Here is a 21801-nt window from a genome sequence, read left to right as displayed (position 1 = left end):
ACATCATAATACGTAAATGATGTTAAAGTGTAGATGATGTTAAAGTGTTGTTAAAGTATTATTATCTTTAGGATAAATTCGATAGCCTTAAAATGGTATTAACAATACACTTTTATTTAATAACAGCGAGACTACTAACCGTGATATGCCTAATTTTGATTTATAGAAAAAAAAGTATGAAATAACTGTGTATCATAGATATGAAAAACACATTTAAATAAAAGTATTATAGAAATTAAAAATAAGAATTTTAAAAAGTGATACATTTTTAATATGTTTGAGAAATATCAACTTATTTTATCATTTTAATAAGATGGAATTAATATTTCTATTAAACTAAAAGCTATTCGAACTCCAAAAATAAATATTGATGTGAAACAAGATATCTTCTTGGTACAAACAATTTTCTTAAAATTTAAAATGAATAATTCTGATAAGGAAATGAATTATGTATTCTTTTTCACTAAAAAAGAAAAAATAAATATTATTTCTCTTAAATTGTTACACTCGTCTTTTATAAGGTATTGATGCACTTATTCTATTTAAAACCTCTTTTAATTATTTTAAAAAGTAAGACTACTCTTCCGATAGGGTTTGGAGGTTCCCCGCTAAAACATTCTTAGTTGTATTGAAGACTGGACGAGTGTTGAAAACCGGACAGATGTTGCTCGCTCTCCCTCCTCCTTCTCCAAGCCAGACGGACAAACACCTGTCAAAGGCACTTTGACGCTCAAGTCAGTAAAATGACCGAACGGTTGACACTGCAAATAATGCATGTGGTGTGCATAATGAATAGCGTGGTCCAGAAATCATACATTTGACTCTTATTTATACTAGTTGTTGAGCTTTTACCTTTCGCTGGTCTAATGACGACCCAATCAAACCTTAATCTGCAGTAAGGGCTTAATGAGTCATTACCAGTTGACACGGCATGGACGGACGTCCTGGGAGGACAACCATGGAAGGACTGTACGGGAGGACGCCATGTGGAAGGATCGTACAACCATGTGGGAGGACCGTACGGTACAACTACCTTTTTTATTGTTATCCACAAAAAAATAAAAATAATCAACAATAAAAAGAAAAGACTGTATTTAATTTTTCTTAATTATGGGGAATTTAGCAATAGAGTTGAAACAACAAATGTAGACATCATTTTATCCTACATCAATTAAATTCCGCCTATTTTTTAAATTGAGTTTATTAACCGAGAATGTTACACACAAATTGCACACTAAGGATATTCTTTGACATGATTAGAGGCAAAAAAATTTCTAAACACATGAGATTACTAAAGTGGATTTTATGTTTCTCTACAAAGTTTTATTTTATATATAGTAAATAAAATTGACTATTAACTATATATTGAAGAACTCACTACCTGTGGAATCTTATTAATATGATCATTTAAGAATTGATGAGCTTATTTGTTTTATATGATTGAGTTTTTCTTAAAGAATATACTAAAATAATATAATACTAATAAGATGTAAATTAAAAACTTACTTATTATATGATTGAGTTTTTTTAGAAAGATTTATCGAAATAATACAATACCATGAGTTTAAAAACTTACAGAAGAGATTAACATTACATTAAAAAAATTTAAAAATAATGTATTTATGAGTTTTTTTCTCTATAAAATATCTAACCTTTTCATTTTTAATCTAACCTTGAATATTATTTTAATCTTTATTTTCGTATAAGTTTATTTAATATGGTTATTTTATTTTGCATGTTCAATAATGTTTCAATTTTGGTTATTAAGGTTTTTTATTTTTTTAATTTAAAAAAATAGTTTACGAGTTAGTATTATATCATTTGTGAGTATCTTATATTTAATCTAGTCACAATTTTTTATTAATTTTTTGTTCAATTTTTAAATAAAATAATTTTGTTTCTTTTCAAATTGAGACCAAATTTAATTTTTATATAAATATTATATGAAATTTAATAAATATAAATAATGTAGATAAATATTGTACTGAAATTTTGTATTATTTTATTCTACAACTTATTTCGTTTAATCTATAAAATTTATAATCAACAAAAATAAATACCAAAATTGTGTTTAAATTTTTAATTTATAAAATTTAAATCCACACTTATATATATATATATATATATATATATATATATATATATATATATATATATATATATATATATATATATATATATTAAAAAGGGTTATTTTCACTTTAGTGATATTTTATCTTGGCAAACCTTGATGCCCCACCTTAAAAAAAGAAATAAAAAAAAGTACATGATACCATTTTTCTTTTTCTTTTACTCTTGTGATGTTGATGGCTGATCTTGAGTTTCGTGGATCCAACTCAGCCAACTTGAGCCTTTTTTTTTTTTTTTCTTTTTTTCCTCTTTGAAATGTTCAACCTTAGCCACTTCCTATCACAAATGGAACCACCTAGGGTTTCTTAAACATTCCAAGCACATACCTCCATACATGTAATGCTAGCTTTAGGGCTCCACAATTGTTTTTGCCCTTAAAGGCTCCTTAAAATAGGGTATCACATATCTTTGCCATCTGATTTTCTGCCCATAACTTAATATCACCCTTTTCGAAAACATCTTAATGTCATGGGGATCATGCAAGATAAGACCAACTTTAAGCATGTAGAAATCATACTACAAATGCAAAAAGATAGACTCAAAATTAAATAAATACTCCTTCTATCTTCTTTTGTTTGTTTTTCAAGGAAATGTATACTTATTAAGAAAATTAATAATGATGGAATGATCATAGATTTAACAAAGAATGAAGAAAGGTAAACATTATATAATTAATTTCTAAAAACTTAAAATTATAAGAAGAATATATTTCAAAAAGTGAGATAAATTGAAAGCCATATATTTACACTTATTTTATTTCCAAATTAAAATCTAAAAAAAATAATATCACAACCACCCTAAAACAAGACCTAAACTTGAAAGAGACGTATGGTATGAGCCGAATTGTGTAATATTAATTTATTTGACTTTTATGGTCATTGTCTCTTATCAAGAAAAAGATGCATGATTGTTCAATATTGTGAGAATTCGAAGAAAAAAAAAATGCAAAATTCCCATAAAAAAAGGATTTATTAATCCATGGATTTGGATCCATTGTTAATTTCAGGATTGGTTTCTGGGAATCCTGATCTCACCATCCAACTAAAATAATTGATATGAAAATTGACAAAAAAACTTTTAAAATTAAATGATGATCACAATATATTTGTTGTTTATAAAGGGGTCATGTCTAGTGGCAATAATGGAACTTTGGGAAGAAAGATTAAAACTTTAATTAGAAAAAGAAGTTTATGGCTTTGTAGTGTTCCCCATGCATGTGTGTGGTGTTCTTGGGAGGTAACATGGACCCATTCCTACCACTTTCACTTGGGACATTGAAAAGATTTTCTGCTTTTTTATAGGATCTTGATTCCTTAATCATCATCTTCTATCAATCATACACTCTCTCTCTATATATGTATATATATAACAATTTATAATTATTAATTAGTTTATTTACTTCTAGGATAATGATACTTTAACAACATTTTTTTGACAATATTTTAACATCATCTACGTGTCATTCTATGATTGGTCCAAAATTATTCTACAATCAATAATAATAATTATAAACACCAACATGGATCAATCACAGAATAACACCTAGATGATGTTAAAATGTTGTTAAAAAAATGTTATCAAAGTATCATTATCCTTACTTCTATGGAGTGTGAATGAGTATGAAAAATCATTAAAGAAGAATGGACAAAAGATAAAGGTCTATAAGTGGAATATAACTTATGAACTTTCACAGTTTTGTGGAATTTTTTTAAATCTATTAAATATTTATCTCAAGCTGAATTTTGGATTAAGTTGTTTTTGTTTTGGATGATTTGAGAGGAAGGTATTTAAGAGAAATATTCTTTTTTGTTCTTGTAGATTCTATCGTGTTATATTTAATTTTTCCCTAATTTAACAATGATTTTGGATGAAAAATATGCATGGGTTGCTTAAAAATGGAATATTTGTTTAGTATATTTTTGTAAAACAACTAATTAAAATGGAAAAATACAGTTTTTTTAATTTGATATTAAAAAAAATTATATAATTTGTATATTTTTACTCTTTTTTTATTCGCTTAAACAACGCACTTTATTTTTCTTTTATTTATGTAATAGAAAGTGATAATATTAAATTTTATAAAACGCCCTTAAGAAGGCACATTTAGCGTATTTTTTAAAAGGTTTGCTAATTATTTCTATCGTAAAAGATGTTAACGATGGTTATTTGGCATCATACTTGTAATTTACTGAATTTCTTTTATGAGTTTATTAAACGAGTAATATAATGCATGTTATTATAGAAGCAACGTGAAAGAAAATACTTTTGTTAAACTTCTCTTTCTTATTACTTCCTTTTTCATTAATATTAATTAAAAACGAAGCAACAGCAAGAATGTGAACGAAAATTTTATAATAATTCCTAGTTCGACGTAAACAAATTAAGAAGAAAAGTAAAAATATCACGTCAAAGAAATCATTAAAAGTCAGACTTTTACAAGGGAGAGATTAATTTATGAACTTACGTGAGACATTGCAAAAACACTATTTTTTTTTCTTATGGTTCTGCCAAGTATGTTAAAACAGGTATGAATTGGATTTTTAAATATTCAATCCATACTCAACTTAGATCTAAATAATCACATTTTGGATCTAAGTATATTTTTGTAATATAACTAATTTAAATATTTTTAGAATCCAGATCTAAATATTTGAATTAAGTTTTAAATTTAAAAATTCTTTTTTATAAAAGAAATTAAAATTTAACTTTGTACCACATGTATTGTCGATTTGATCTAATTGTCTCGACTTTCTATTCAGTCCAATCAGTTTCGATTTTCCCTTTTAGTTCATGCATTTTGATTTCTTGTTCGTATCAAACCATCTTATCCTTCAACTTAGGTTAATATGTTTCAACCTTTGGTCTAAATATGTTGTCTCAACAAAATTTCGATCAGGATAAACTCAATCGAATTCAACTAAATATTGGTCAAGTTGACTCAGTCGAATTTTAGTTAAGGTCGACTTGGTCAAATTTGGACAAATTTTGATAGGGACCAACACGGTTGAGCCTGACTCCACCAAATTTTGATCTAGATTGACTCAATAGAATACAATCAAAGTTCGGTTAGGACTAACTTCCCGAATTCAACCAAATATTGGTCGGGGCCAACTCGATTGAATTCGGTCAAATTCTAGTTAGTTGTCTAAGGTGAGTTTTAGTCGGGGTCGACTTGGTCAATTTCAACCAGGGTTGACTCTTCTGAATATGAACACATTTTTGTTAGGGTCGACTTGACTGAATTCGACCAGATATTGGATGGGGCTACCTTGGCCAAATTCGGTTGAATTTTGCTTTAGGTCGAGTTTGGCCAGATTTTGGTCATTCTCGTCTTGAAAAAATCCAACCAAATATTGATCGAGTCGATTAGATCGAAATTTGGTTGGGGTCGTCTCTTTAAAATTCAACCAAATTTTGATCGGGATCGAATTGATCGATCTTCAGCCCGAGTCAGCCGGGCTCGATCATCATTCTGGACTAGTCCATCTCGACCTTCGACCCAAGCCTACCAGACTCAATCATTGGCTCATACCGTCTAGTCTTGACCTTTATTCCAAGTCGACCTGTTTTGATCTTTAGTTCAGGTCGGGTCAAGTCAACTGCCCAGGTCGTCCCGTCTCAACCTTTAAACAAAATTGAGCTGTCTTGACCTTCAAATCAAATCGAGTTATCTCAACCTTCACCTCAAGTTGGCCCAGATCTAAGTTTGAACTTGCATTTGGATTGACCCGACTCGACTTTCGACTCATGCTGACCTAATCTTGTGTTTGAACCAGTCCGTCTCAACATTTAGTCTAAATTAATCCGTCACGACTTTTATTTTAATTAATCAATCTCAACTTTCGGTCTAATAACTAAATATTTACATTAAAACTTTGAATTTCCATATTTAAAAATCTGGATTCAAATAATGGATATCTAATTAAAAAATTATAAAATGTAGATCATATTAAAATTCAAATGGAATAAAATGGATTTTAAATTGGTTTGGAAAAATATGAATGATATTGAGAGAAAGTGGATTTTTTTCCCCACCCCTACTTGAAACATTTCTCCTGGGCACATTTTTATGGACAACAATTTTAGGTACAAAACATCGATCTTTAATGGTCATTGACAGCGTTGTTTAGCAATGTTTTATTCTAGAAGGGAAAAAATCGAATTTCCTGCAATTTGTTTTCCTAGAAAATTATAATGGAAATAAGAACATCGCCGTAAAACGAAATCGACATGTCATAATCGTTTAGATTTTGTGTGCCAGTGTGTGAATCTTTGAAATTAACTACACAAGTTTTCTAGAAATACATGTGAAGTCTTTGAAACTACACAGGCTTTCTAGAAATTATCATTTTTTTTAAGTTAAATAAATCCTAAATGATAGGTGAAAGGCCTTGACTTGGTTCCTATTGGTTCCATTTTTCAGTTTGAAAAATTGTAAATGTTGGGAGAAATAGATAAATAATTTTTGTATTTATTAATTTTTCTGCATATAATCTAGAAGAGTTGATAACTTTGGCATATTTTGTAACAGCCTTTGACTATTGAACCACGATGTTGTCTCTGTTTAATCTTGGGGCATGGATGCATCATTAAAATTTTGATAATAAAAACAATTATAGGGGTAGATTATTATGGAGATAGTTGAGCAAGGAGATTGAATACGTATTATATGTAAATATATAATATTAGATTATTAAAATTAATATAAGGTAATAAAACGTAATTGAACATTTTTTTCAATATGATCTATATAACACATTTTATTTGGGATTTTTAAAATTCTACTTACAAAAATTCTATAAAAGTCTAGTATGATTATGACAAAAAAGTACTTATGTATGACAAGTGATGTTCTAGCTCACTTGTTTATTAGATTTTATATGCACGTTTATATTTCTACCTTGATAATATCTAGTAATTTTTTTATTGTATATTTTCTTAAATTCTTAAGTAATTGTAATTATTTTACGATTTATTGTTTTATTTTTTTTTTCTAGTTTAGTGACCTTTATGATTTTAATTTGAACTTTTACTCAAGTTGATATAAACATTATTTTGGTTTTATATTTTCATTTAAATTATATTAAATTTCTTTTGTTGAAATGTAATTAATATTTTCAAGTTTTAATGTGATACTTTCTTCGATTTGTTTTCATCAAATCTCTTTAATATAGAATTGTATTTAAAAAAAATTCCTAGTGTACAAGGGTTACATCAATGTTCATTGTGAAGAATCAAACATCTTCCATATAAATAGTCATAAAAAAATTTCATCATAGTCTAGGTGTATTATAAATTTGATTTTCCTTAATTCTTAAATTATTTTAGTATTTAAATTAAAAATATTTATAAATTGTTAGCTTAAGAGAGAAAAAACAGAAACCATACAATTTTTACTTTATTTTTAGTTTAAATAATTTAATTTTGATTATAAAAAAATATATGAATATAAATAATATTAATGTTTGGTTAATGACCCATTATAACGAAAAATCATAAAAGTATAATTTAAAAGATAACATATATGTTTTACTTCCAAAAATTATTATTATTATTATTAGTAGTAGTAAAGTAATATGATAAGTTTGATGTATTAATTGACTTAAAATAAATACTAATAATGTAATTAGGGATTGTTTTGATTTAATTTTATGTGTTGATATTTTTAAAGGAAATATGAGTGAATATGTAGATAGTTTTTAAGCTTTTTTAGGAATGTAAACTTTTATTTATATCGAATTTATGAGATCCATTTATGCATTGAAACATGCTTGGAGGGAGAGTTTTCAAAGGCTTTGGTTGGAGAATGATTCTTCTATACTGTGTTATGGTTTTTTGGGTTAACTTGATACAATCTTATCCAAGAAAGAGTATGAACTTTTTGAATTTGATTCCTCCTTATACCCAAACAAAGAAAATCAAAGAAAAACGTAGAATAAGACGATGATAGACATCACTATCTAACAAATTAATAAGTTAAGTGAAAATTTTTCATAAAGATGTTAAGTTAAGTGAAAATTTTCTCTATTCTTTCTTTTCTCTCTTGTTTTCTTTTTACTCTCATCTTAATTTGATCCTCACAAATTACTCTAGGAGATAAAGGGGTCAAGAACACCTTGTGCCTTTTAAACAAGAAAGAATACTTATTAGTTAGACCATCATGGGTTACCTTTATATCATATCGTCAAGGTCTTCCCAACAACAAGTGACCCGCCTTCATAGGTACCACATCACATATTACCTTATCGACATATTTACCTATAGAGAAAGCCATGTTCACTTGCTTATCCACCACCAATTCTCCACCCTCCCCTAACCATTGCAAAGTGTAAGAACTAGGGGTGTATAGATGTCACCAAGTTAAGCTTTTCCATTAGCTATTTACTTGCTACATTTTTACTACTTCCTCCATCAATGAGGAATGAACACACCTTTTCAATAACCATACATCTAGAATGGAAAATATTTCTTATTTGGGTTTCATCCTCATCCTTATTGATAAGACCCAACAACCTCCTAACCATTAAAGGATCTTCCTCCAAAGGTGGTACTTCACACTTCTTGTCCTCCTCATCACTGTAAGATGATTCACCAACTGAATGTCCACTGATATGCTCCTCATTTTCTAACAACATCATAGTTTTCTTGTTAGGACATTCAATTATCATATGTCCTCTACCCAAACATGTAAATAATCTTTTTGAACTAGAACGTAAAATCATCATTATGAGAAATTGCTTTACCATTTGAAGACTCCTTCTCCCTAGATTTAGGAATAATAGAAATAACTCCCTTATTCTTATTTGTTTTTAATAAATTTTATTCGATTACAAATGATTGATAAACTTTGGAATGTCAACGTAGTTGAGACATCAAAGTTTAACGTAAACTTAGTTGGAATTGATGTTATTATTCATTTTTTTTTCAAAATTATCTAAATAATAAATAAACTAACCCAAATCATAAAACATACAATTGATAAAAAAAATTAATTAGTTTGAACAATTTACTTATGAGGTAAACTCATCTTATTAAACAACTCAATTCAAGACGTTTTAATAATATATATATTATAATTTATGTGTTGTTGTTATGCTTACACAAAATTTAAACAGTATATAAATCACTAAGAGAAGAAAGTAATAAAATTAAGATCATTCCACTAGTATGATTCGTGCTTACGTATAGTTAAGAGGTTCCAATTATTTCTCATAAGAGAAATAACATAAAAAGTTAACTATAATTATTATACAATGAAGAACCTTTTTTGTTTTTCCTAACTCTATAACCCGATATGTTAGCCCAAAATTAGAAAGTAAAGTCTAAGTTGTCTACTTCGAAATAAAGTTGGAATCATGATTTAGGTTTAGCCACTAAGATAAAATGTAAAGCATATCAATGATAAACAATAACTTTGAAATAAAAGTAGGATTTTTTTTTTGGGTATTTTATTAATTAAAAAATACTTTAGCATTTTAAATTTATGTTTGTCCAATTGTTTTATAATTTCCCAGTGTTAGACTTAATTATTCTAACACTTTCAACCACTTTCACATTTACATCTCTATCTTTTAAGTCGATTTTTAATTTAATGAATCCTTTTTGGCCTTGTTCTTTTATTGTATATCTTTGTTAGAACTTTTCATTTGTTAGTCTCTTTTATCTATTGGGATTTCAAAATTTTCGTTAAACTTAAGCTATAATATCATATTACAATATTATATGCAAACTCTTCTCTAGGAATAATATAGAGAAACAAGCTACAATCAAGCATAAAATATTCTATTTTACAGAAAAACAATCATTGAACTTAATATAAAAAAAAGAGATAAAAATTGTTACGACTATTAAATAGTTGTTCCATGTAGCTGAAGCACTTAAAAAATAAAAAAATGAAGTTATTTCTTTAACTAATCATAATAAAAAAACAACTACGTTTAATTTTGCCATTAAATCATATATATTGAACTTGTAAGTGCATTTAATAACTTACTATATTGAGTCTTTGTAGTTGTAGCAAATTTGTCGATGGCAATGTAGAAATGAACGAAAAGTCTAAGACATTATCTTTCCAGATTCATGCCCTATGTTATATTTTCTCCCTTTCCAAAAAAAACTTTAAGAAAATGTCAATAATACATAACGTATTCGGTGCTTATCCAAAATAATCAAACTCTATTTTCCACAAATTATTAATATTGCTGTAAAATTACATATGCATTGATACAAAATTATTCAATAAGTGAAATTATTGGATATGGTTTTTTGGAAACATTAACATAAATCATATTTTGCTCTGGAAACCTGACCAAAATACTAAAACTAACATATATGTTATTTTAATAATCATGGTACAAATTATTTATAGTTGAAAATAATGGTTAATGAAAAAGAGTTATAATTAAAGACCCAAAAAAAATCTACTTGAATTAGTTGTGGAGTATTTGAAATTTGTTACCCATTATTAATTATAGGACAATTATATCTAAGATTTGAATAAGAAAAAAAAATTAAAAAAAAAACATAAATAATTACAAATGTCACTCTCAATTATGAGATTAAGTTGACATAAGTTTAATTCTCGCATCTATTAAATCATTCACAAATTTTTATAAATTTTATCTTAAAATTTTTCTAATTTCATTTCCAAATTCTTTGAAATGATCCTTACATTTATCCTTACTCTCTTACAAATCATCATTACATAATCTTAATGTTATAAAAAATAAAAATAAAAAACGCTTTGAAGTAAGAATATTTGTTTTCTAACATGATTTATTTCATATGTGACATCCTTAAAAACCCGAAGTATTTGACTAAAGTAAACAAGGTAAAGGTAAAACACTATTGAAAACCCTAATACACAAAACTATTTGTTCCATAAAGACAAAGTCCTGAAAAGATAACATGTGGTGGTATTGCATTACAGCAGCTGCAATAAGTGTTGTAGATAATGACCACTGAAAAGTGTGGAAGAAGCACGAAGAGACTTGGAAAAACAAAAGGCTATTATTATTATTATTATTGATGAGATAAATTTGGAGAGGAAAGTGGATTTGAGAAACCACAGCCGAAATCCAAACATGTCAAAGTCCATGTCCCAAATAACGTTAACGTGTTGATGTAAACGAGGGTTGACGTGGCTTTGCCCAAGATAGGGATCAATCAATCTAACACACTTTCCACAATGAAGGCTACTTAGTGGACCCCACCTCTTCATATATTAAAGGTCCATGAACTCCATACGTGTTACCATTAGATTTTTTTTCTTCATATATATATTTTTTAAATAATTATTTTATATCTAAATTATAATTTGATATGACTTTATTAAAATTTGCATATGACTTTGGGTAGGACTGTGGATCACGGTCTCTTCTTCAGTTATGTATGAAGCTTGCAGGAGAGCATTATGACTAGATGCTAATATGAATTGTGAAGGTTTTGCAAGAAATCTAAGTTGTTCAAAATCAAAAGAATTAACACTTTTGAAGCTTAACAAATTTTTTTTCGATATCTTAATACTAGTATTAGTTTTAGGATCATTATTAGTTCTATTTGAATTAATATTAGTATTAGTATTAATATTAATACCATAATAATAATAATAATAATAGTAATATTTAAATAAAGTCAAATTTCCACGCATCACTAATCAATTATTATGTTAACTATATAATTTAGTAGAAATAAATTCACATCTAAATGTTATTTTTAATCTTAATATTTATCATTCTAAAAATAAAAAATAATATCTTTGATTTCATATGTGAAATCTTTCAATGCATTTCTATTTACAAATGTTAACGTAAACTTCGTATTGTTTTGGTTTAATCATTTTTCGTAGTCTTTACTTATGAGTTTTTTTCAAAATAGGTCTCTAATTTAGATTTTTCTTGAATTGAATCTCTAAAATTGAAAAATCGTAACAATTTGGTTTCTGTCTTAATATGGATTAACAAGTTAAATTTAAGGTTAGTTATCAGTGTGAGTTGGAATAATTAAATTACGTGACACAAACAGACCATGTTATATGGAAAATGTCAAATTAAAAAATTATGGAAAAGGGTTTCTAAAAATTGAAATCAAGACATCACCAAATTTATAGAATTTTAGCGTAATTAGGGTATTTGTGGTTGGAATCTAGCATTGTTCGTTGAATCACGAGTTTGGAGGTCGACGTGTATCGAGAAGTGGTTGGAGGGGAATTGCATCCAAGGTTAATATGTAGTATTTAGGGTTTTCTCAATATTGTTGTATGCTTTTTGTAGTGATAAGGGTTTTCTTAATATGTAGTATCGGTAAGGGTTTTCTCATATTGCTACAGAACTCCTGTATATTTCTTTTTTTTTTTGTGCTCAAAAAACATCATACGATACCAAAAGATGATGACTTACTTAAGAGAAGGTGTTGATGTCTGCAGTTGCATGTCTTCCAGTTAGATGTCTCTCATTACCTTTTCCACATGCTGCAATGTGCTCTTTTGTGTCTATATCCAAGCTTTTCAATGGCCTTCTTAATCACTTCGTAACCACTCTCTTAACTACCCTCTTCTCTGATGGACTTGGTGCTGTACTCACCATTCATTACATCTATCAGAAAATCATACATTTCAAACAATAATAACTTAAATATATAACATGCATATATATATTACGAGTCCAAATTTGTTATGCTTTTAGTGTTGTTCTTGGGCTGTATCTTTAAAAATATATTGATTTTGATATATTAATATATTTTGAAGATATACCAGAAAATTAATACCAAGAACTTGGTAAAACATCCAGATTCATATATTACCTGTAGTTTGTCTGTGCCCCAGCTCCGTTCCAATCTCCCTAATACCACAACCTTGAAACAATAAAGTCAAAATATTGAAATAATTTAATGATACAATTAAGATCAATTATTCTTTTATTATATGATTCAATCTTTCTACCAAGTTATCAACAAGTTTTACAAGAAAATATCTAACCGGAATATGCTTGGGATCAAATGAAAGAACAGCTCCTGTCAACTCTGTAATCCAGTGTAGCATAACAACATTTTATCAACGTTTTCGTTGATTTTCAACAATCATGTTCATCATTTATGATCCTAATAATAAAAAATTAGTGAAACTTTTTATTACCTCCAAAATGTAATATTTAGATGCATTTTTTGCTAATGAAGTTGATTCTAATTTTAAGAATAACAGCGCTGCAGTGTTTGAAAATTTGAAATTTTATGTTGCAGACTTGGATTTTAGTTCTAATACGGTTGATATTCATGTGGATGCTGATTTCATTTTTCAAGTTTGTCATATTGGAGCTTATAGTCTTATTGTTTGTGATTTGAATAGTGTTCCTAATGCAGTTTTCCCTAGCCTTAGTGGTGCTGTTGATAATTCTGCTCTTCCTTTTCTATATATTTAGGCACCACTTATACTCGATGAAGTGTTGTTGCTGCAGCAGCAAAATGCAATGAAAAATAACTTAACGCATGGACATATCAGCCCGAGTGGTGGAGCAGAAGGAAGCAAAGCTTGAAGTCAAGTTCAAATTTTTGTTTGTAGTAGTATAGTAGATATTCGATTTTATAATGTAACACCAACAAATATATCCCAATGCATAGTTTCAAACAAAAAAAATGGTAGATGCTTATCATAGTGTCCATGTCTACCATGATAACAGCATCTGCATCTATTCATATCTAAAAATTTTAACTTCAAATTCATGTTTCTCTAACTTTTATAATATGGACTACATTTCACAATATGTTAGTATTTTATTCATATATATACATGTTATTTTTGTTTGCACTTTAACTCATTTTTTCTCGATTTCATATGGTTAATACCTTTTCTATATTCCTGTTTTAAGTTGTGTATATCTACATATCTACATGTGCTTCAATTGAAAAATTTTAATATATTAACTTCGTGTTCGTACAGGATCCATAATGCACGATATGTTTATATTTTAGTTTAACAAAGAAGGTCTGGGTATATGTTAGAACCCTTAAAACCCCAACTTAGTGGAGTACATGTGTAAGCGAAAGGGGTATTTGAAATTCGAAAGTGGAAGACAGGTGTGTGAAGCAGATTGGACGAACGGTTTTGACGGTAGGAGTAAAACTTAAACTTTCAAATTTTCGTGCCACTTCTCTGCATGCACCATTCATCTTCAACCTTCTGAATCTCCTCCTTCTCTCTACCATCTCCACCTTCTCTCTAAGAAAATCTCATCTTTTCTTCTTCCGATTACCTCTCAAGCACCGTTTGAACTCTCCTAGTGTCAAGGGTTTTCATTTAAACCGATCGAGTTGTGGTTCTAAGCCGGTGAGTTACTTTCTCCTTAGCACGTTCGTTTCTTTTCACATACAAACCCAGATTTCTGGTTGCATGAGTGGATCATCTTATTCTGAGTATTTCTGGTCTTCTGTTTGGTTTAGTTTCTTAAAGCGTGACTGTCGACGTTAAGGTCTCTAGTAATGGTGAGCTATATTTTGCATCTGTGAGCGTTCAGTTACGTTTAGAGGTAAGGGAAGCTTATCTAATTTGATTAAGATTCTGTTTTGAATGGTTGTATGTTTGTATGATACTTTGTTTGATTATTTGATGAATATGAAATATTCGTGTTACTGCATGTTTGGATGTGTGGATGGATGATTGATAAATGGTGTGAACTAAGTTGAAACATGGTTTGATCTTCAAACTACAGTATTCTGAGTAAATTCTGTAAGTGTGGTCGAGCGTCATTTGTGATCGTTCGATTCTTCATGGAAGTGTATGGTCTTAATTGAATTCTCATGCTTTAGGGATATTGTCTGAGAGTCATTCTGTAACTCTGCAGAATTATGTAAATTGTAACCGAGAGTCAGTATTGGCCATTCGGTTTTCCTTTGAGCGTCCGTCTAAACTAAATTCTTCTTCTGGAGAGAATTTAGTTAATGACGATCGTTTTATATTATTAGATATATGTAAATGAGTGTTCGGTCTAAGTATAGTTCTTCTTTATGTTTCCTAAACAGTTTAGTTAATGTATTCTATAATAAATAAAGTCGTAGATGATATATATATATATATATATATATATATATATATATATATATATATATATATATATATATATATATTCATTCATTTTATTTAAGTTTAGTAGTGCTCGGTCTTGGACCAAGCCTTCGGTCTCAGTAGCGCTCGTTCTTAATAAGTGCTTGGTCTTGGACCAGCGCTCGTTCAATAGTGTTCGGTTTCTACAGGGCTCGGTCTTAAACCAAGCGCTCGGTCTCGTTTCAGTAATCTATTATTACCGTTTTTAAAATAAGAGTCTTCGGCCAAACTCAATAGCGTTCGTTTCTTCATAGTATCTCATCAGTTATTAGTATTTGGTGCCAAACAGTTTTGGTCTTTAAAAGGTGTTCGGCCTAGAGTCTTAGTACTCGGCCTAGGCTTCGTGGCGTCCGGTTTAAACTCTTAAGGGTCTGTTCATTGAAGCGGATAAATTCGTAAATAGCGCTCGGTCATGATTAGTTTCTAAGAAGTGTTATTCCATTCGGACTTGTGCTATGATGAGAAAGTGTGATCTTATTTCAGTTGAATATATGGATGATGAAGTATAAGGGAATTTGAAATGTGATGCGAATGAAATAGTTTGGTTATGAAAGAGTATTCCAGGGAGGAATATCTCAGAAAGTGGTTATTGAATGGTAAAGTATGAATGTGGGCAAAGCTTAGCGGACGTTTATCCTGATATTCCGTGATTACTCATTCTCACGTAGAGAGGAGTAAGTCATGTGTGGGAATGGCAGGAGGTCCTAGTCCATAAGGTTAACTTGGATGGAGCAGATTAACCTCGAGTGACAACTGTTGAGGGTATCCCAGTTACTACATCACCCGGGTGCACAAACGTCGTAACTACACAGGATTCATACAGTCCGGACAGTCAAAGTCAAGTGGTCAGTCTTTGCATGCCATGATGTATGAATTATGATTTGGTTGTTGTTTGATTTAATCAAGAAAATTGTATGTTTTATTGAATCAATTAAATTACATAAGCTTACCCTATTTATTATCTTGTCTGTGTTGTACGTTCGGTTGTTGGTCTTGTTGCAATGATCATCTGTGTGAATGTGAGTAGAAGGAGAAGAGTTGCTGAAAGAAGCACTGGAAGAGGTGGAAGTGAAGGCCGAACCTTAGAAACTTTCGGTTATTATTGCTACTTATATTCGGTAGAACCGTTCGTTATTGACATTTTGGAAACCGATCATTTTAGGCGGTCGAATTTGTAAAGTTTTAAATTCTGTAGTATTTTGTAAGGCCGTTCGGCTATAACTGTACTTCCGAACTTTTGTAGGACTGATCTATCATATTATTAATGTGATTATTCTCTTATATGGTTTATATTGTATTTTTGGGATGTTATAATATACACATTTAATTTTAATATAATATATGACTCAAAACTTTAATTATAAATTACAATTATACAACAATATTGTACTCGTACATACACAACAATAGTTAGTTATAAAATCTTAACCTCAAATTCATAATATTTTAACTTTTATAATAAGAATTACATTTTACCATAGATTGCTCTATACTTTTGTTTACATTTTATTTTAACAATTCCGAATTTATTTTCAGAAATAAAAAATATTTCTAGATAGTGCAATTTGTAAGTCAAAAATGACTTTTAAATTATGTAATCTGAAAATCAATTATTTTCTTAAAAAATAATTTTAGAATTTATAATCCAGAATCTGAAAGCTATTTTTTTCCGTTTTTCTAATTTTTTTAAAGTCATTTTTATAATTCAGAAATTATCTTTTGCTTTGTACTAGAAACAATTTTTTAGAAGAAAAAAATTATTTTTAGATTATATAATTAAAAAAAACGACTTTCATGTTGTACAATCAGAAAAGCTTAATTTAAAAATCATTATCATTTTTTACTTCCATTTTATACAATCTACAAAGAGTAAAAATGGAATTTTGTTTTGGGGTGGAATTTATGGAGGTTGATAAAGAAGGTGCCTCTTAGAAGTTATATCATGCAGATGTATTCACACCCTCACTTTTTTATAATTATAAAACCTGATATTCAAAAGATACTTTTATCCAAAAAAAAAATTAAAATGAAAACAGGATGCAAAGAGTAAAACAAGAAGCCTTAATAAAATCAACCCTTGTATGGTAATTTGAAAGGAAAATACATTTTTTTTTCTTGCGTCTCCATAACTTTTTTAGTGCACCTCTTCCATTTTTTTTATTATATAATTCAAAATTTAAAAATGACATTTGAATAACATAATCTCGAAACCATTTTTTATAAAATGCTAACTTTTGGATTATATAATCTGAAAATTCAAAGACTTCCTATTATATATTTTGAAAATTATTTTTGACTTTTGAACGGTACAATTTAGAACATTTCTATTGAAAGAAAAAATAACTTATAGATTTTATAGTGTATAAGTCATTTTTTACTTTTAAATTCTACTATCTAAAAACGGTAAAATAGAAAAAAAAATTATAGCGGTGTAGGAAGAAAGTTATTGAGGTACGGAAAGAAACTGTCAATTATGGGTCTGTTATTGTTGTCTTCCAGCCCAAATAGGTTTGTGAACTGTGACCCAATAGCAATATAATGAAAGAATAAACTATAACATAATTTATGAAATTTAAAAAAAAAAAAAAAACTTACTAAATAGTACAGAACAAATATTTCCAATTCTTTGCGGCCCAATGATATAATTATCAATAACTGAGGTTATTGCCTTTAAATCTTGTTTTACTAAATACATCTAGATGAAAATTATTTTTAATTATCTATACAATTAATTATTGAAATAATGCAACTAAACAATCCTTTTATTTCTTAAGATATGATTGTTATAAAATAAAGTGTTAGATATTGCGAAAAGCTAACAAAATTTTAAAATTCTTATTCTTGATTCATGAAAGCTATGCCGAAGATCTTGGTCCATCTGTTCTTAGATTTTTCTTCTTCTTCTTTTGCAAGCTGTGATGGTTGTGAACGATGAGTTGTTATTGATATTTTTTCTACAAATCTTGCGATTTTAGGTCCATCATAAATAACCTTTTCACTTATAGGTGTTTAAACTTTCACCAAAATCAATCAACTTACATCTCTTCAAACTTTCCCTCTCACATCTCTAAATCTCTTCTCTTTTCTCATTCTTCTATTATTTTGGATATATTTACTACTTAAAAAAAGAGTTTATCTAGTTAGATTTTGAGTAGCTCACGATTTTTGAAAAGTTTTTGTGATATCTTAGAAGACTTGCGTAATACATTATGAATACGTATTTAAGTACAATGAATTTACATGTCTCATGAATCAAGTTTTGCTTGTATTTTTGTCAATTTTTACAACAATTTTAAAGATTTATGACTGACACAAACAATCCAAATCTGGATAATCAAAACATTGTTTCCGTAACTTAGACAGTCTTCGAGAAATCGTTCTTAGACAATGTCAAAAATTGAGATCTTTTCTGGACAAAACTTTTGGTGATGGCAATGTGTCTACCTTATTAGACATGTATGGACTTATTATTGCTATCTTATCTTCAAAATCCAACTCCAGTATCCCTTCAAAACAAGTTGAAGATTGGATTCATGCAAAAAGATATACCGACACAATTTACTTAGTGTATTGTCTAATAACTTATTTAATATGTACGCGTCAAAACATTTGAAATTCGTTGATTTATGAAAGTTATGCCGAATACTTTGTTCTAATCGTTACTATATTTCTTTTTCCTTCTTCTACAAGTTGTTGACGTTGAGTTGTTGATTTTTCTTTTCCAAACCTCTCAGATCTTTTTAAGTATATAAAACATATTTTGATTGTAAAAATATTTCCTCCAAATCTGGTAAGAATAAATGTTTATATAAATTATAAAATTCTAAATGTTACTATGGGCACGAGTCCGACCGATCGGTAAAGGCTACGATGAACCGAGCGGTAGATGTTCAAGAAAACGTCCCGCAGCCGTTCGGTTCCGACAACTGTTGGACATAGTTGAGCAAGCAATTAATGACATAACGACTACCGTTGAGCGGTTAAGGTTTGCATTAATGACCATTAAGAGGTAAATTAATTGGTCAGATTCCTTTAAACTCTATAAATAAAGGTTTATTCTCGACGTAAAAGGACTTTTGATTTTTAATTACTTATAATAGACTTAGGGAGATAAATCCTGACTTGAGCGTTGAAATGTCTTCTGCAGGTCATCTCACGTTCGGTGCTTAACATTCTGAAGGAGTTAAAAAAGGATATTCGGCACGAAGAGTTACAAGACCAGACGATCGGTCGGCTGCGACACAAGCAAGAGTACCTTCGATACGAGAAGATAGCAGGCGTTATCCTCGTCCCATTTCAGCAGAAACATTAAATAATATATTTCATTATATTTTTAGTATCCATTCCAAAAGATACTTTTAAATACAAATGATTTTTATAAAATTATTTTAAACTTTTATGATTAATTCTGTAAAAGAATAAATCAAACGAACCTGAGTTTGCTTGTAGAATGAGACAGTAAAAGTTCCTTTAGATTGAAGTTTGGCTTAACTTGAAGTTTCAAAATAGCATGCATGCCACTCAATCAAAATCTATCCATCATCTTTTAAATCACCATAATAAGGCTGAAAGATAAAACGTTAGTTTGAAACAAAAATAATTAAGGTTCTTTGACTTTTTTTTCAAGGTCATTATTATGTTGGTTTGAAATAACAATTAATTATATTCATTGCTAATATAATCAAATTGTCTGCTTTTGACATTATTTTTTCGAGGCTGCATATAATATATTAAAGTATTTTTATTATTTTCGCAGGACTTCAATTTGGAGAAGAGATCACATTATAATTGCAAAGCTCCTTTCCACTATGAAGTGGTCAAATTATCCCAAAAAAGAAGATACCATCTTAGTATAAACCACTAAGAAGAAATTTCAAACTTTGATATGGGGATTCTTTAAAAAAAAAAAAAAAAAAACTCTTTGTAATTTTTTTCTACCTTTTTCTCCACGTTGTTGTTTCTCTCCTCCACGTTTAAACTTTGTTGCTAAATTAAATTTAAATGTGTTTAAATGAACTTTTTCACCAATCCTTTTATAGTTTCAGAAGAGAAAAAATGAAATTAATTTTTTTATATAGAGGACAATTTATTTAGGTATAAATTAACTTTTAAACCTTTTAAGTATATCTTTTTTAAATTTTCATTTGTGCATAAGTTAGTCTATATAACATACGAAACAATTATTTTGTTTTCAAATTTTCTTGGACTTTAAAGAAAATCGTATCATTATACTCTTAATTTTTGGTTTCTGTTCTAAAATGAATACCAAAAATACGTAAGGTTGTTTTTATCATTGTTGAAAATATTAAAAAATAAACTGTAAATTTAATTCAATTTTATAAAACTAATTTAATAAATAAAATAATAAATTTAACAAATTGATATACTCAAATTTATAAATCTACTATTATAATACATATTAGAACGAACCATAAGTTGATACGATTGAATTTAATTATGGATCATGGTTACCTAAAAATTCAACCTCAAAAAAGTGCACGTGGCATGGTAGTGGTCATGTGGATGAATACGAATATTTATAAAGTGCACGTGGCATGCATATTTTGATTAGTGGATGAATTCGAATTACCAATATTGAACGTTGATTCTACGACCAAAGAAGGTTTTGAGAAACGTGAGTAGCGGGACAAATACGTAATTTCACGACACTTGTAGTTGACTGGAACACCTGCACCTACACGTGTCTCTTTCTAACAAACTTAACTGACTCGGCCACCAAAACCGTTTCGGTTTTTCTACCATGATGTTCCATTTCGTGTTTTTCTTTTTCTGTTCAATTCGAAATTACTACAGTACCCTCTCTCGTTCTTCTTAATCTCTTTGACTTTCCTTTCCACGTGTTAGGTTTTGATCATGTGCATTTATTTTCGTTCCCATTTTTTCTTTGCTGTCTATGCTTTGTGTTTCAACAAATATACAATTGTAAAATGTCAATGTTCGAATTACAGAGTTCATGATACAAATTAGTCTTAAAATTTATTTAACTATTTAACTTTTTTCCTAATCACTATATGTTTAATTAATTAATTAATTAATTTTAAACCTTTATAATTAAACCGTTAAATACCAACTCACTTTTCCTATGAGGTTAGAGCCAAGATTCTTGTTCTAGAAGTTCATTCTAAAGCCACCATTGATAATTCTGTAACAAAATTCCTTGAAACAGACCCTAAAGATTCTTTGTGGCATTATAGTATATTTAACTAAATTTAATCTTGCAAACTTTATAAATTATTATTTTATGTTGTTCGGGTTGTCCCCAACCACTTGATCAGGTTAAATTGACTGTGGCTAATTTTAATTAATAATAAACTTGTTTTAATACATTCAATAAATAAAATCAATAACAATTTTAATTTTTCTTTTTTCTTTTTAATTTTTTAAAACATCTTATTATAATAAAAAATTTAAGGTTCAAATACAATAATTAATTCTATCATATTATCTCAATAAACTCAAAACAATATATGAATTAAAAGAAAAATCGTGAAGAAGAAGCTATTTTTCAGGAATCACTCTTGCACTGGACCAAGAACTCAATTCGGTGGAATGACGGA

This window comes from Vigna umbellata, chromosome 4 (genome assembly GCF_029865625.1).
Source record: "Vigna umbellata cultivar VRB3 chromosome 4, Vumbellata_1.0, whole genome shotgun sequence".
In the NCBI taxonomy this organism is placed as follows: domain Eukaryota; kingdom Viridiplantae; phylum Streptophyta; class Magnoliopsida; order Fabales; family Fabaceae; genus Vigna; species Vigna umbellata.
This window is presented reverse-complemented; position numbering follows the sequence as displayed.